The following is a 14278-nucleotide window of genomic DNA, read 5'->3' as shown; positions in this document are numbered from 1 at the left end:
AACCACTTATATTCTCCTGCTATTTAGGAAAGTAATGTTGTCAAGCAAGGTTAAGATCAGGTCACATTATCACGAAAGACACAGGCGTATGGACACACACACAAACTCGCACATAATGATGCTTCATAATGCAAGCTTTTCTTTGTGTGAAATATAATTCTATGTTCTTTTTAAATGCTTTCTTGCTATTTCCTGATCTTCCCTTCTCAAATACCCACTATTCCAGAGGGAATCTCTTCCCCTCATTAAGTGAATGTTCTCAAACATGTCTCCTTGAAGCTAACATTTCTGCAGTGATAAAGCTCTCAGGTCCCCTAATGTATCCTGCTAGCTTACAGCCCTTAGACCAGTTATCAAATAGTTCTCCTCTAGACTCTCTCCAGAACTTTGATATCCCTACCAATGTAACAGGATCAAATGTGGCTACAGTATTCCAGCAGCCATTCCAGGAATAGGATTGAATTGATTTTCCAGTTTTACATTTAGTCATCCTGACTATATGAAGCAGACCACCATCAACTACCAACCTTGAAAAGATCTCTTGGGGGTGGGAGGTGGGGGGGGGGGGCGGGGGTGAAACTTGACTAAGTTACTTAAACACGGCTTCCACTTCCAATGTTATGTTGAGATTCTGTTAACCCTCATTCTTGTAAATGACCTTACAAATGTTACAAATGATCTTCAGCAAGATGCAACAGTTACTATACTGCACATCGCAAGGCAGCATCATTTCCTAATAATTTCCCAAATTTCCAGAAATTTAGCTCTCCTTCTGCTAACATTAGATTATCTGCACCAGCAACCTGTCTAATCAATTTAAATCGGTTTTATCTAAATATTTGGTGTTATTCCAAGTCACTTGTGAGCATCAATTCTGTTCGTTCTGTGAGCATCAGCTCTGTTCAAAGAGACTGTAGATACTGGACTCCGGAGCAAGAAACAGTCTGCCGGAGGAACTCAGTGAGCCGAGCAGCATCTGTGGTGGGGTGGAGGGTAGGAATTGTGGATGTTTCAGGTTGAAGCCCTGCATCAGGACTGAGGGCTGCATCAGATTCTTATGCAGGGTTTTGACCCAAAAAGTCGAGAATTCCTTTTCCCTCCACAAATTCTGTTAAATGATTTTCCCAATAAACTCTCCAAGGCATTATATTGTGTAACGCGAATATTCTTGTTATTACTGGTAATTGTTTCATTTGTAGCGACTCACCGTCCGAGCAAGCGAACCGGCTCGGTGGTCGGGTCACGCGTCGTTGAAGTGGCGAGGCCCAAGATGGCGGTGGGCCTTCGTCTTCCCCGAGCTACAGGGAGAACCTGCGCGCGGGAAAGGTTTGATGACATGGCGTATACGTCATTGCCGTTTTGAGTGGGCAGGAACAGGCTCTCTTTAAAGGCCTGCACAAGGCGGGAAAATAAACCAGTTCTGTTCTGAAACTCTACGACTAGTGTCTTGTGTTCATTCCGCGGTAGCAACCGCTACACATTGTTGTCACATGTACCGAGATACAGTGGAAAAAACCTTGTTTTGCTTGCCATCCATACAGATCATTTCAAAACCTAAGCACATTGAGGTTGTACAAAGGGAAGAAGAATAGCAGAATGCAGAATATAATGTTACAGTTACAGAGAAAGTGCAGTGCATGTGGACAATAAGGTGCAAGGGACATGACGAGGTAGATTGTGAGGTCAAGACAAGAGGTCCATTCGAGAGTCTTATAACAGTGGGATAGAAGCTGTCCTTGACCCTGGTGGTGTGTGTTTCCAAGTCTTTGTATCTTCTGCCGGATAAAAGGGGGGAAAAGAGGGAATGACTGGAGTGGGAGGAGTCTTTGATTATGTCAGCTGCTTTCCCGAGACAGTGGGAAGTGTAGGCAGGGTTCATGGAGGATAGGCTGCTTTTCGTGATGCGCTGAGTTGTGTCCACAACTCCCTGCAATTTATTGCTATGTCGGGCAGAATAGTTGATGCATCCGGATAGTATGCTTTCTATGATGCATCTATAAAAATTGGTGAGGTTCGATGGGACTGGATTTTCAGTCTGGATATTAAGCTGGTAACTCAATTAATACTCCTGTTCTTGGTGAGCTGAGGCAGAGCTAAAGTCAATGCAAACATAACTCTGACTGTGACATAAGTATGTGGAGAGGACTTGGAATGACATTAAGTCTCTTAATGCCATGGCCATTTGTGGCAATTAGAAATAGGTATGATCAATGATAACCCTGCTTCTTTCCCCTCCACCACCCACTCCCTCTGGGCATCGCCCACTCACTCCTTCCACTGGTTCCCCTCCCCCTCTTCCATCTGTTCACTCCACCTCCATCATTTGATTTCTATGCTCTACCTTCCTCTCCTCTCGGATGCCATCATCTGCAGCCCTCTGTTGCCTCTACCCATCACCTCCCAGCTTCTGTCGCTATTTCCATTCTTCCCTCCTCCGTCTGTCTATCAACCTCCTCATCTGGATCCACCTATCGCTTCCTCGCTCTTGATCCACCCCTTCCTTCCGCCTTTTTATACTGGCTATCTCCCCTCTGTTTTTCAGTCCAGACGAAGGGTCTCGACCTGAAACGTCGACTGCCCAGTTCCCTCCACGGATGCTGCCTGACCCGTTGAGTTATTCCAGCATCTTGTTTGTTGCTTCGGATTGCAGCATCTGCCATCTCTTGTGTCTCTATAATCAATAATAGATTGCCAAGTGATTTTAGTCAAAAGTGCTCCAGTAATTGTTTCTTCAGCTTTCTTTGATTGCCCTGGTTATCTCCCTGCTGAGGTTGACTGTCTACCTGCTGCTGATATTCCTTACTAAAGCCTCAATGAATAACAAAATTGTGTGAATGTAAGGCAGACTATGAGATACTGAAGACTTTAGCTAGGCTAAGATAGCTCTGAATTGCCAAAGCATCTTATTTTCTGCTTTTGTATTCCTATTGTGGATTTTGTGATTGCATCTAGACAAGACATCCTGGAGTTTTTATGAGTCAGGGTTACTGATAGCAACTTTTGATTCCTGGAATTTTATAGTTATTTTGTGGATGGACTATTTTGTGGTGCTAACTCTCTTACAATAAAAAGAACTCATGATTGCAACCTGAAAGGATGCAGCACCACACATGACGCTTCACTGCCAATTATGAATAAGCATGATGATAAAATGATGGCTCTTACAGTTCATGAATTTACAAGTACTGATAGGCTCTCGTGCATGTCATTACTAACAATCTAGATTTTTAAAATAACATTCATTCAGATGACATTGTCACTGGCACTGTCTGATTTTTGTCCATTCCTAATTGTCCCTAAGCCTGTAAGGCAGTTTAGAATCAACCAGAGACACAGAGGACTACAGATGCTGCAATCTGGAGCAACAATTTGCTCAAGGAATACAATGGGTCAAGCAACATATAGGGAGGTGGGAGGGGAAGGAATTGTTGACATTTTGGGTCAAAACCGTGCATCAGGACACCCACTCCACCACCCAAGAGTCAACCACATTGGTGAGTCTAGATAACGATGGCAGACTTCCTTGCCCGGAGGACATTAGTGAATAGATGTCTTTTTTTAACAACAATTTAGTAGTTTCATGGTCAGCTTTAATGATACCAACTTTTTATTCCAGATTTATTATTAATTTGAATTTAAATTCCCCTGTGGCAATGGTGGGATTCAGACTGAGGATCAATGGTCATGGATTCTTGCTGCTTGTCCAGTATCTTCACCACTTTCAAGTTGATCTTAAAGATTTTCCTATTTTAATGAAATGTTGGCCCTCTCATGGTATTGTTGGTACCCCATTGAATGTCTCATATAACACAGGCGCATTCAATTTTTTTAATGAAGTTCTTGCCTCTTCTGAGCAAGAATTTCCTGACCCTAACTCCCTACTTCAATGAAGGCCTCTGTCTTTTTTTTCTAAATTCAATGTCAATAACAGTGTGAAGTCCATGGAACTAAATATTAGGAGGGGATTAACAATGGGTGGTTGACACCAGTATGCCTGTTTATGGGTGACAAACAAATAGAAATTCTCACTTCTCAACAAAGTCACAGAAGCCGTAATTTTTACTGGAGCAATTTCACATGTGATTTAAATAGTTGGAACTAAAGGCAACATTCTATAGTTCAATTATGTCAGTTGAAACGCTAATTTTCTGTTGTCATCCGCTAATAATTTCACTCTCCAGAATGAGATGTTAAAAAAATATGATTTTATTTTACTGATGGTAAAGTAAGTTAAGGTTCTCTGTGAAAGTTGAGTTAAGAATGTCAGTAATCTTTGAGACATGGAGTCTGTGATTGTTTGAGCTGCTCTCAACAGTATGTGCTTGGGTTCATTAACTCAAAGCTTGAAATTACTAGCCACCAGTGTGCTGCTTTCCATATGCCCCTAGCCTTTTGGAGTGGTTGAATAAAAACAATGGACACAGTTTATTGTGGGTATAATTGCTGAGTATCCATCCATCATGTGGTCAATCATCCCTAATTCTACCAAGGAAAAGCTGTTCCGTTCATCTTCTGAGTTCCACGTCTGCACTTCAGTGCTACAATTCATGTGGTTAATTCACTCAGCACTGTGTGTCCTTCCCTCACTAGTTCCCTTATCTGTAAATGATCAGGGAGTAACCATGGTGGCTGCAGCTTGCTCGAAGTCAGAAACTTCTCTGTCCCAGATTGTTTCCAGTTGTGCCACTGCAGACCTCATTAAAGATGACAAATTTATGAAAATAGCATACAAACCTGCCTCAAGATAATAGCTCATACGTGCCCAAGGCCCCTCAGCCCAACATTTTGTCTTTTTGAACCCAGTAATGTGATTTCTTTGAGGCAATCAAGCCAGAGTGAGTACGTTATCCATCCACGTTCGTCTTTGCAGCCTGATTTAGTACACAGAACTACAAAGTTCAGCCAGCTGTCCACTTTATGTCTGTCAGGACTTGCTGGACTGCAGTAACATTGGAAGCTAATTTGGACATCAATATATAGAAATGGTCTCATTAAACCTGGAAAACAAGAGCAATGGAAACAATTTTTTCTTCCACTAAAAGTGTCAGGTGATCAGTTATGGTTTCTGCATTTTGTCATATTTTCTTCTGACAGAGAAAGAGACTATTTGGCCCACAGAGTCGTTGCCAGCTCTCAGAGTATTTCTATAAGTCCCATTATCACACTCGTGTACTCATTTATAAAAAAAAGATGAGAATTAGTAGCAAAAGTACTGTAATCTGCCTGGAAATTGTTTTGAGAGTATATGCTGACACTATCCCACAAATAATACCGGCATTTCTAAACCTCCACCTATTATTCTCTACTGTTGGTGAAGTCCTGTATACAGTGGTGTGCTGCAAATTAGGAGCTGTTGCTGTAGGTTAGCTACCATAAACTGGAAGGGACTTGGGGTCCAGGGAGACTGTGACCTTCACTACCACAGGCACAGGTGAATGCTAGAGGTCCACCTGAAGAAGACTGCCATCTAAGCACTTGAGACACTTATCCTGCAGATTTCTTCTTGGTCAGGTTGAAGCAGAAGCATTGTTAACAGGAAGCTCAAGGAGAAAGATATGATAAGATATCTTTATTAGTCATGTGCACATTGAAACACGCAGTGAAATGCACCTTTTGCATCGAGTTTTTCTAGGGGCAGCCTGCAAGTGTCACCATGCTTCCAGATCCAACATAACATGCCCACAACTTCCTAACCCGTATGTCTTTGGAATGTGGGAGGAAATCGGAACACCCGGAAGAAACTCACGCAGACACAGGGAGAACGTACAAACTCCTTACAGACGGCGGCTGGAATTGAACCCGAGTCACTGCCACTGTTATAGCGTTACGCTAACCGCTACACTATCATGCCTGCTTCTCTTGTCTCTCCTTCAAACTCCTCTGTGAGGAGAGGCTTGCCTTTGGCCCCCCACTCCTCCTGCTCTAGCACTAGGTCAGTGGGAACAACATTTTTAGGTTTAAAGACCGGTGACTCCCCTTTGCAATTTGCACTCTCCTCCTATGTGATTACAGGTCAAGATTTCTGCATTCCTGACTCTGGCACATTCAGCTCTGCTAGCTCCCCAATAACTCTTGAAGTAATTGATGATTTCCTTGAACAGGGCATGTGGTTCCCTTGCTCTGTTTTTCATAGCTGCCTTCCTCTGGGTGATCCATGCTGAATGTTAATTGCATTTCATGTTTCAGTTTCACAGGAAAGGGCATCCATTGTTCATTGCACTGGAATCGACATCATCCTTGGCATACTCCGCCTGGTTAGCACTCATGCACTTTCACTTTATACACTGAGAACTCTAGGAGTCCATTTTGTGCCATGAGATCCCAATATTGTTCAGCAATTAATTTTGTTCAGCCAATTCAACAATGCAGTGGATAGAAAGCATGCATAATGCAACTGAATTTCTAGACTGAGGACTTTTCAGGGTTTGGCCACTGATGAGTTGAAATTGCTATTTATCCTTTGTTATTCTCACAAAGTTTAGCACACCACCTGTGGAGTAGTGCATGTAGCCACTGGTGAAATTTTGGGAAATCACCAGATATGCCTTCTTGGAGGACCACTCTTCTAGTTAAGGTTAAAGGCAGAAGAACCTAAGACCTAAGACAGGGCAACTGACGGTCGGCATGGATATGTGAATCAAAGAGCCTGCTTTTGTGCTGCATGACTCTTTAACATATGGTGGAAAAGAAGGACATCTGGTTCCTTGAGTCTGCTCTGCCATTCAAGTTCCTTGGAGTGAATGTCCTGGTCCAACCACAGTGACGCCATGGCCAAGAAAACTCATCAGTGCCTCTACTTCCTTAGGAGGCAAAAAAAATTTGACATATCCCTATTGACCCTCACCAATTTTTATTGATGCACCATAGAAAGCATCCTATCCAGATGGCCACTGCACTGCCTGTGACAGCAAGAAGCTGCAAGGAGTTGTGGATACAGGTCAGCACGTCACGGAAACTAACCTCCTCTCCATGTCGCTGCCTTGGTAAAGCAGCCAGCATAATCAAAGACCCCACCAACCCAGGCCATTCTCTCTCCTCTCCTCTCCCATCAGGCAGAAGATATAGGAGCCTGAGGGCACATACCACCATGCTCAAGGACAGCTTCTGTCCCACTGTGATAAGACTATTGAACGGTTCCCTTATATGATGAGATGGACTCTTGACCTCACAATCTACCTTGTTATGACCTTGCACCTTATTGTTTACCTGCACTGCACTTCCCTCTAGCTGTGACACTTTACTCTGCATCCTGTTATTGTTTTTACCCTGTACTACCTCAACGCACTCTGTACTACCTCAATGCACTCTCTACAACCTCAGTGCACTGTGTAATAAATTGATCTGTATGAACGGTATGCAAGACAAGTTTTTCACTGTACCTCAGTACAAGTGACAATAATAAACCAATACCAATACCAATTAGTATGGTTAGTGTTTTACCAGAAATCCATTTTCCTGACCCCCGTAACCGCTGTCCTCTTGACGTCCAAACATCCATCAATCTCAGTTTTGAATATAGTCAATGACATCCACAGCCGTGTGGGGTAGAGAATTCCAAACATTTACGGCAGAAATCTTTCCTTATTTCAGTTTTAAATGCTTGACCACTTATTCTGTGGCAAAACTCCTACATCTAGATTTTCCAGCAATTTATCCAGTCTACCCCTCTGAGAATTTTATGGCCAGTTTTTACATTCTCCTCAGTTCTCTTTCTACTGTGACAACCACATATCCTTTTAAGCAGCTGCTGCACCTAAGGAAAGCAGTCTCCTGCCCACATATCCCTGCCGACAGGAGGGTCCCAACGGTTCCAACCAGGGTCAGTAGCTCCCTGTGAACAGTTAATGACACTGACCTTGGGAAGTTCCCGGAGGTTGTCCCGGCATGTTATCAGTAAGTGCTGTGCTCACTGCTCTGTAGTTTCATAATCTTACCCAGTCATCAATACATTTTCAAAAAGTTCCATTGACTTTGTCTTAAAAATTCAATAAATTAAAAATTTTGAGAGAAGGAGAAAAAACACCTTTTAGGATTCAAGATTTCTTAAAACCGATCCATTGCAGGAATGTAATAAAAGATTGGGAAACAACCAAGCATAGTACATGTGAGTTCAGTCAATTGGACTTTGTTTATTCAGAGACTGGTTAAAACAGCAAAGTAACCGATCTTGAGAAAGAGTGCAAGGAATTGGTTTGATGGAACAGATCTTCATTTTACCATGGTTCATTGAAAGGTTAGTGGCTTAAGTATTGGACAGCGTGAATGGTTAGTGAACAAAAAATCAGCACTATACAGGGAATGCTGAAGGTACAAATTCTTGGCAGACCTTCAGGTTTTGATTAGCAGTGTTATTTGAGGAGCATTTTTGGATTAACGCACAGTAATCGGACACTGTAGAGACTTGTTAAGGTCAGACTGAAGATTCAGGGGCTGCATCCTAAAAATGTGGCGTTTATGTAAAGTTAAAGCGTAGAAATAATAATGAAAATGACTTAGATCAGTTCTTTTGTGTTTACGTTAGGGAAGTTATACTTCAGCCTTTATAAAAACTATTTATATGGACAAGAAACAGTTAACATCTACCAACAATTCCAACAACTGGAATTCTGAGGAAGAAATTGACAATTAATCACATTGTGGTTTGGCTGTATATTTTTGTAATTGTGACCATTAGTGACTTTTGGAAATTCTGATGACCCCAAAAGGAACCTAGGATGCACTGAATTTATCCTTTCCAAATAGGGAAGTGCAAAGGTCAAAAATGTCTTGGCAAAAGTAAAGCAAATGCACAGTGCCATTTTTGTTATGGAATTGTGCCATTGAAGACATTGAAGACTGTGACATCCAAAGATTTGTAACCCATGTTAATGCCAGTCATTAATGATTGAAATAAACTCAAATGAGGTCAGATCCTGTCCTGTCCTGTCATACTATTGCATAAGTCGCCACCAAGTGGTATTGTGTCACAACTCTGAAAGATTACAAGCTGATCCTCCCTCCAGTTACCATTTTCAAAGTCGAGTTTATTGTCATATGCACAAGTACACGTATGCACAGGTGCAATGAAAAACCTACTTGTAGCAGCATCACAGGTACATAGCAACAGATATGCAGCATTCACAAGAAAAACATAAATTAGGCATAAATTATGCACAATTTTACAAGAAAGAACACAATTAGAGGTTTAGAGGGCTATGGGCCAAACACAGGCAGATGAGACGAACTTGCTGGGCAACACAGTTGGCATGGATGTGTTGGGCCAAAGGGCCTGTTTCCATGTTGTAAAACTCTCTGACTAAATTAGAACAACAAAACAAAGTTCATTGCAGTGCAAGGTGGCGAAGTTGACATTTCAACTATGATCTGCAAGAAAAATGGGTGACCATTAAAACATGAACATGAACAGAGCGAGGTGATATCTTTCTCTTCCTTTGAATTAAACTTCATGAATATCAAATACGAAATATTCTGAGTGGTGGACAATTAACTTGTATAACATGAGTGTGTTGGCAATGTGTGCTGCTACTGATAGAGATTACAGTACCATCTTTCTACCTTGTTCCCTCACCAAGTTGGCTCTATTGATCAACAAGATTCTTCGAGGGAACTGTTTTCCTAATATAAATGCAGCTTTGAGTTACTATAAGCAGGAGGGGTCAGATGTTGTTTGAATGTGTGACTAATGAGATTGTAAAATGGGCCAAGTTAGTCATACACGTCATGGAGATGCTCAGAACCCTGACACCTGAGGAGCTGTATAGTCAATATTACCAAATCCATGGGTACAGTTATGGTCAGGTGTATAGTACTGAGGCACGAGGCAAACTGAATGAGGATCAAAGTAGGTTGGTGCCACATAATTATCTTGGGAGCAAGGAATTCAAAGACAATCTAGTTCTAAATGTACTAAAAAAGGCAGTCTAATACTCATAAAGAGTTACCTGTAGAGTCTGATAGCATTCCAGTTATTGTCTGGAAGCAAGGACTATTGATCCAGATAGCTGTGTTCAAATCCCATTGTGGCAATTGTGGAATTTAAAAGTAAGTTAAATAATTTATTGAATTTAAATACATTTGAACTTTTGAAAACAAGAAGTGTCTTTAATGGAGACAATAAAGCTACCATTTTGTCATAAAACCATTTAGTCAGTAATGTCCCTCAGAGAAATAAATCTGTCATCCTTACCCATTCTGGGCTATATGTGATTCCAGACCCAAAGCAATGTGTTTGGCTTGGAAATGCAATGGAAAGTCATTCTGCCACACTGGGCAATTAGGAATTATGAGTAAATACTGGCCCGGTCAGCAATGTCCACATCCCGTGAATAAATTAAAGAAAAGCAAGAAATGCATTTGCTGCTCAGGATGTGGTCTCCTCTGCATTAGAGAAACAAAATCTGCATTGGGTGACATTTTGTAGGACAGCTCTGTTCGCCTGTCACTTTAATTCTCCACCCGACTCCCATTCTTACCTCTGTCTATGGATCCTACACTGTTTCAACAAAGACCAGCATCAGCTCAAGAAAGACCTCCTCATCTTCCCTCCAGGCATGCAATTGCCATTTGGACTCTATATTGAATTCATCAGTCTCAGGTAACCAGCCTTTCCTGTTTGTGTCAGAACTGGTCAGTTCTGATGTAGGTTCATCCACCTGTAACATGATTTTCTCTCTCCACAGATGCTACCTGATCAGCTGAGTAGTCCCAGAATTTTCTTTTATTTAATATTTCCAGCGACTGCTGTGTTCTGCATCTTACAATTCCAGCATTGTTTTTTTTCTCCTTTTCATTGTCCCTTTTTATCTCTTTTCTGTTTGCAGGTCTCCAGTCAGATCTTGGCAAGTAATTAGCACCTTCGCTTAGCTTTCACTAACAGCATCTGCGTCAGCCAGACAACCTTTGTCTCCACTCTTTGACAGACATCCTCTCTGTTCTCTCCATCCCTTGCCTGCTCTGCAATTAAAAGTACACTTGTTTTCCTCTATTTGCTCGCTACATGAATTGGCTACTCTATATTATCTCTAGTGTATGAGCGTGGTAGGTGAGTTGTAGGGAAGGATAATAATGGGCAATTGTGAGAGAGTAGGTTGCAGGGAAGTAAGTGGGGTAGTGGGATTGATCTGGGAGCTACCATAGACCCAATGGGTTGAATGGCCTCCTTCTATGTTGTAAGGGAATATGGAAAAATGGTACTTCCAGTTTTAATGAAAGGTCATTGATGTGAATTGCTAACATTGTTTCTCTCTACTAAGATGCTGCCTGACCGGAGTGGTTCCAGAATTTTCAGTTTCTATGATAATAAAGTATTTTTTTCTCTCTATGTTCTCTATTAGCTCATGGCTCCAGTGACCCAGGTTCGATCCGGAGCCTCTGGTGTTTTAAGATAAGATACCTTTATTAGTCACATGTACATCGAAACACACAGTGAAATACATCCTTTTGCATAGAGTGTTCTGGGGGCAGCCTGCAAGTGTCGCCACGTTTCCAGCACCAACATAGCATGCCCACACTTCCTAACCCATATGTCTTTGGAATGTGGAAGGAAACTGGAGCACCCGGAGGAAACCCACGCAGACATGGGGAGAACGTACAAACTCCTTACAGTCAGTGGCCGGATTTGAACCCGGGTCGCTTGTGCTGTTGAGCGTTACGCTAACCGCTACACTACCGTGCCGTGTGGAGTTCGCATGTTCTCCCAGTCACTGCATAGGTTTCCTCCAGCTACTCTGCTTTCCACCCACATCCCAAAGCCATGCTAGCTGGTAAGTTAATTTGTTACTGCAGTGCAGGTGAATAGCAGGAGAATCAGCATGGAATTGATGTTGTTATTCAATGCAAATTCTATCTATCCACCCTATCAGTTCCCATTAATATCATTAAAACTTTGATCAGATTACCCACTAATCTTATAAAGTGTCAGCAGTGTTACAATGGGTTGCATAGTTACCTCTCAATCAGAATGTTGTAGCTTCCTCTGTAGATTTAAGGACAAATCTGGGTTTTGCCCCAGTGCGATATTAGGGGAGTGCTGTATTGTCAAAGGTGCTGGCTTACTTAATGAGAAATTAAATCAATGCCCTATTTGCTTGCTCAAGTGGAGAGAAAATAAACCCTATGGCACGGTCTCAAAGTTGAATAGAGGTATTATCCCTGATATTTTGGCTCATTTTTATCCCTTATTCAATATTAGTAATAAACAGCTAATCTGGCCATCAGCACATTATTGTTTGTGGAAGGTGGTTGTGCATAAATTGGCTGTCACCTTCCCTGATTTATGACAAGGATTCCCCTAAAGTACCCTGAGTTGTCCAGAAGTTGTGAAAGAAGCAAAATAAGTGCAAGCCTTTCTTCAAAGGAGAAAGGTCTCTAGAAAGATATGATCCAATTTTTTTAAATGACAAGAGGAGTGAATGATATAAACAAAAGGTTATTTTAACAGAGGCAAATAAAGATCTAATGTAACATGAGGGAACTATTCTGGAGAAGGAAAGCCACAAAAAATATTTGAATTTGGGTGGTATTAGATGGTCTATTATGTACAAAATTCAGATGAGTAGACTTCAAAAATGGACTATTTAATGTAGATGATATTAGGGCTGAGAAATTGCTTAACTATTTATTACTGGCCTCAAAACAGCATTTTGTGTTACCCTAAGGCTGTTTGGAAGAAGTTCTGTCAAGACGTTTTGGTTGTGATATTCTTTGAACAGCTTTCTCCGTGTAATGCACATTGTGTCAGCTGCACTGCATACTACTCATTTGATCTATTGCAGGATGTCACAGTTGCTAACATCCAGCTTATCAGATGTGCACTCAACAGCCCTTAAAGGGACATACCACAATACAAGTGGCATTCTTCCGGCTAATGGATGCTGCAATCATGGAGTGAGGTGGGTGAATGCTTTCCAGGGATAGGGGCATCCGAATAGACTACTGAAGATTAGTGACCACGAGCTTTATGTTCTTTCTGAAAAAGGGCCACAGTGACCCTCAAGTGCTACAGTCAGATGCCCTTGACAGGCGGTTGCTAGGGAGGTTACTGTAATGAATGATATACTACATGAGTGTGGTCTATGAATGCCTGTACCTTGAAGAAACCTGCAATGCTGGAAAATCCCCATGCCCAATTTGCTGGATGAAGAGTCTCAAGCCGAAACGTCGACTGGCTATTTCCCTTCATAGATGCTGCCTGACCTGCTGAGTTCCTGCAGCGCTTTGTGTGTTGCTCCAGGTTCCAGCATCTGCAGTCTCTCTTGTGTCTCCTTGCCTGCTCCAGTGGCCTGGAGGTAGACACTCACTCCTTGGGTATGGATTATAGATGACCTCCCTTAACTGCAAAATGCAGTAGACTGTGAAAAGTGGCAGAAATCAGCAGTAGCAGAGTGGAATGATCTTTGGATTAAGAAGCTGAGAGTGATCATAATCTTGACTTCCAAGGGCAAAGCAGTCCAGTCACACGTGTGAGCCAACATTTGTAGTCACAGGAGGTTACAGATCTCAGTGAGGACAAAGAATGACTTGATAATGTTGGCTCTTTAAATGGCAGAGTTTCAGTGAACATTATTTCCCCTCAGTGAAAACTGGGATTGTCCATCAATACATCGGATATCAAGTTCCATAAAGTTAAAGGGAAGTGCCTTTTTCCTATAGTTGATGATACGCTGTGAGTTGTTTGCCATTTAAGCTTCAATACTGATACGTGGAATTCACTCAATTATACATTTTAATTTAGATAATAATATTCAACATTTTTAAGGGGATCCTTTGACAATGCTTGAGGCTGATATCAATGGCTCTGTAGAACAGGTATGAAAACTCATCTGTAGATTATCCAAATAGATGCTTTTTGTTTGATCACTGAGATTGGGAATACCTTGCCAAATCACTTGATTCTTTCCTTATAGTTAGATCCACTGTTGGCTTAAACCAATTGATCCCAGTGTTCATGTGGTCATCACAATGCAAAAGTCTCTGATCTTAGTATTGAAACATCCTTGAGCATTGACTGAGTGTCCTTACAATGTTTAATCCAACTCAGCCTTTGCTTTATAATTTACAAGGACCATAAGCATCAACAACAGACCATTTGTTTGACTTTTTCTTTCCTTTTCATATCCATTTGCTGCATATTGTTACCACATTTTACCTCACCTGGTTTCTCGGTGCCGTTTATCCGGTGACCAAACTCATAACATTAGGCTTCTTGGAGAGTCATAAAGGCAAATAGTCAGAGTTAAGATGCAGCCCACATACCAAGCATGTTATCTGGGCTTGGAAA

Source organism: Pristis pectinata, chromosome 3 (genome assembly GCF_009764475.1).
Source record: "Pristis pectinata isolate sPriPec2 chromosome 3, sPriPec2.1.pri, whole genome shotgun sequence".
NCBI lineage: Eukaryota > Metazoa > Chordata > Chondrichthyes > Rhinopristiformes > Pristidae > Pristis > Pristis pectinata.
Note: the sequence above shows the minus strand (reverse complement) of the source record.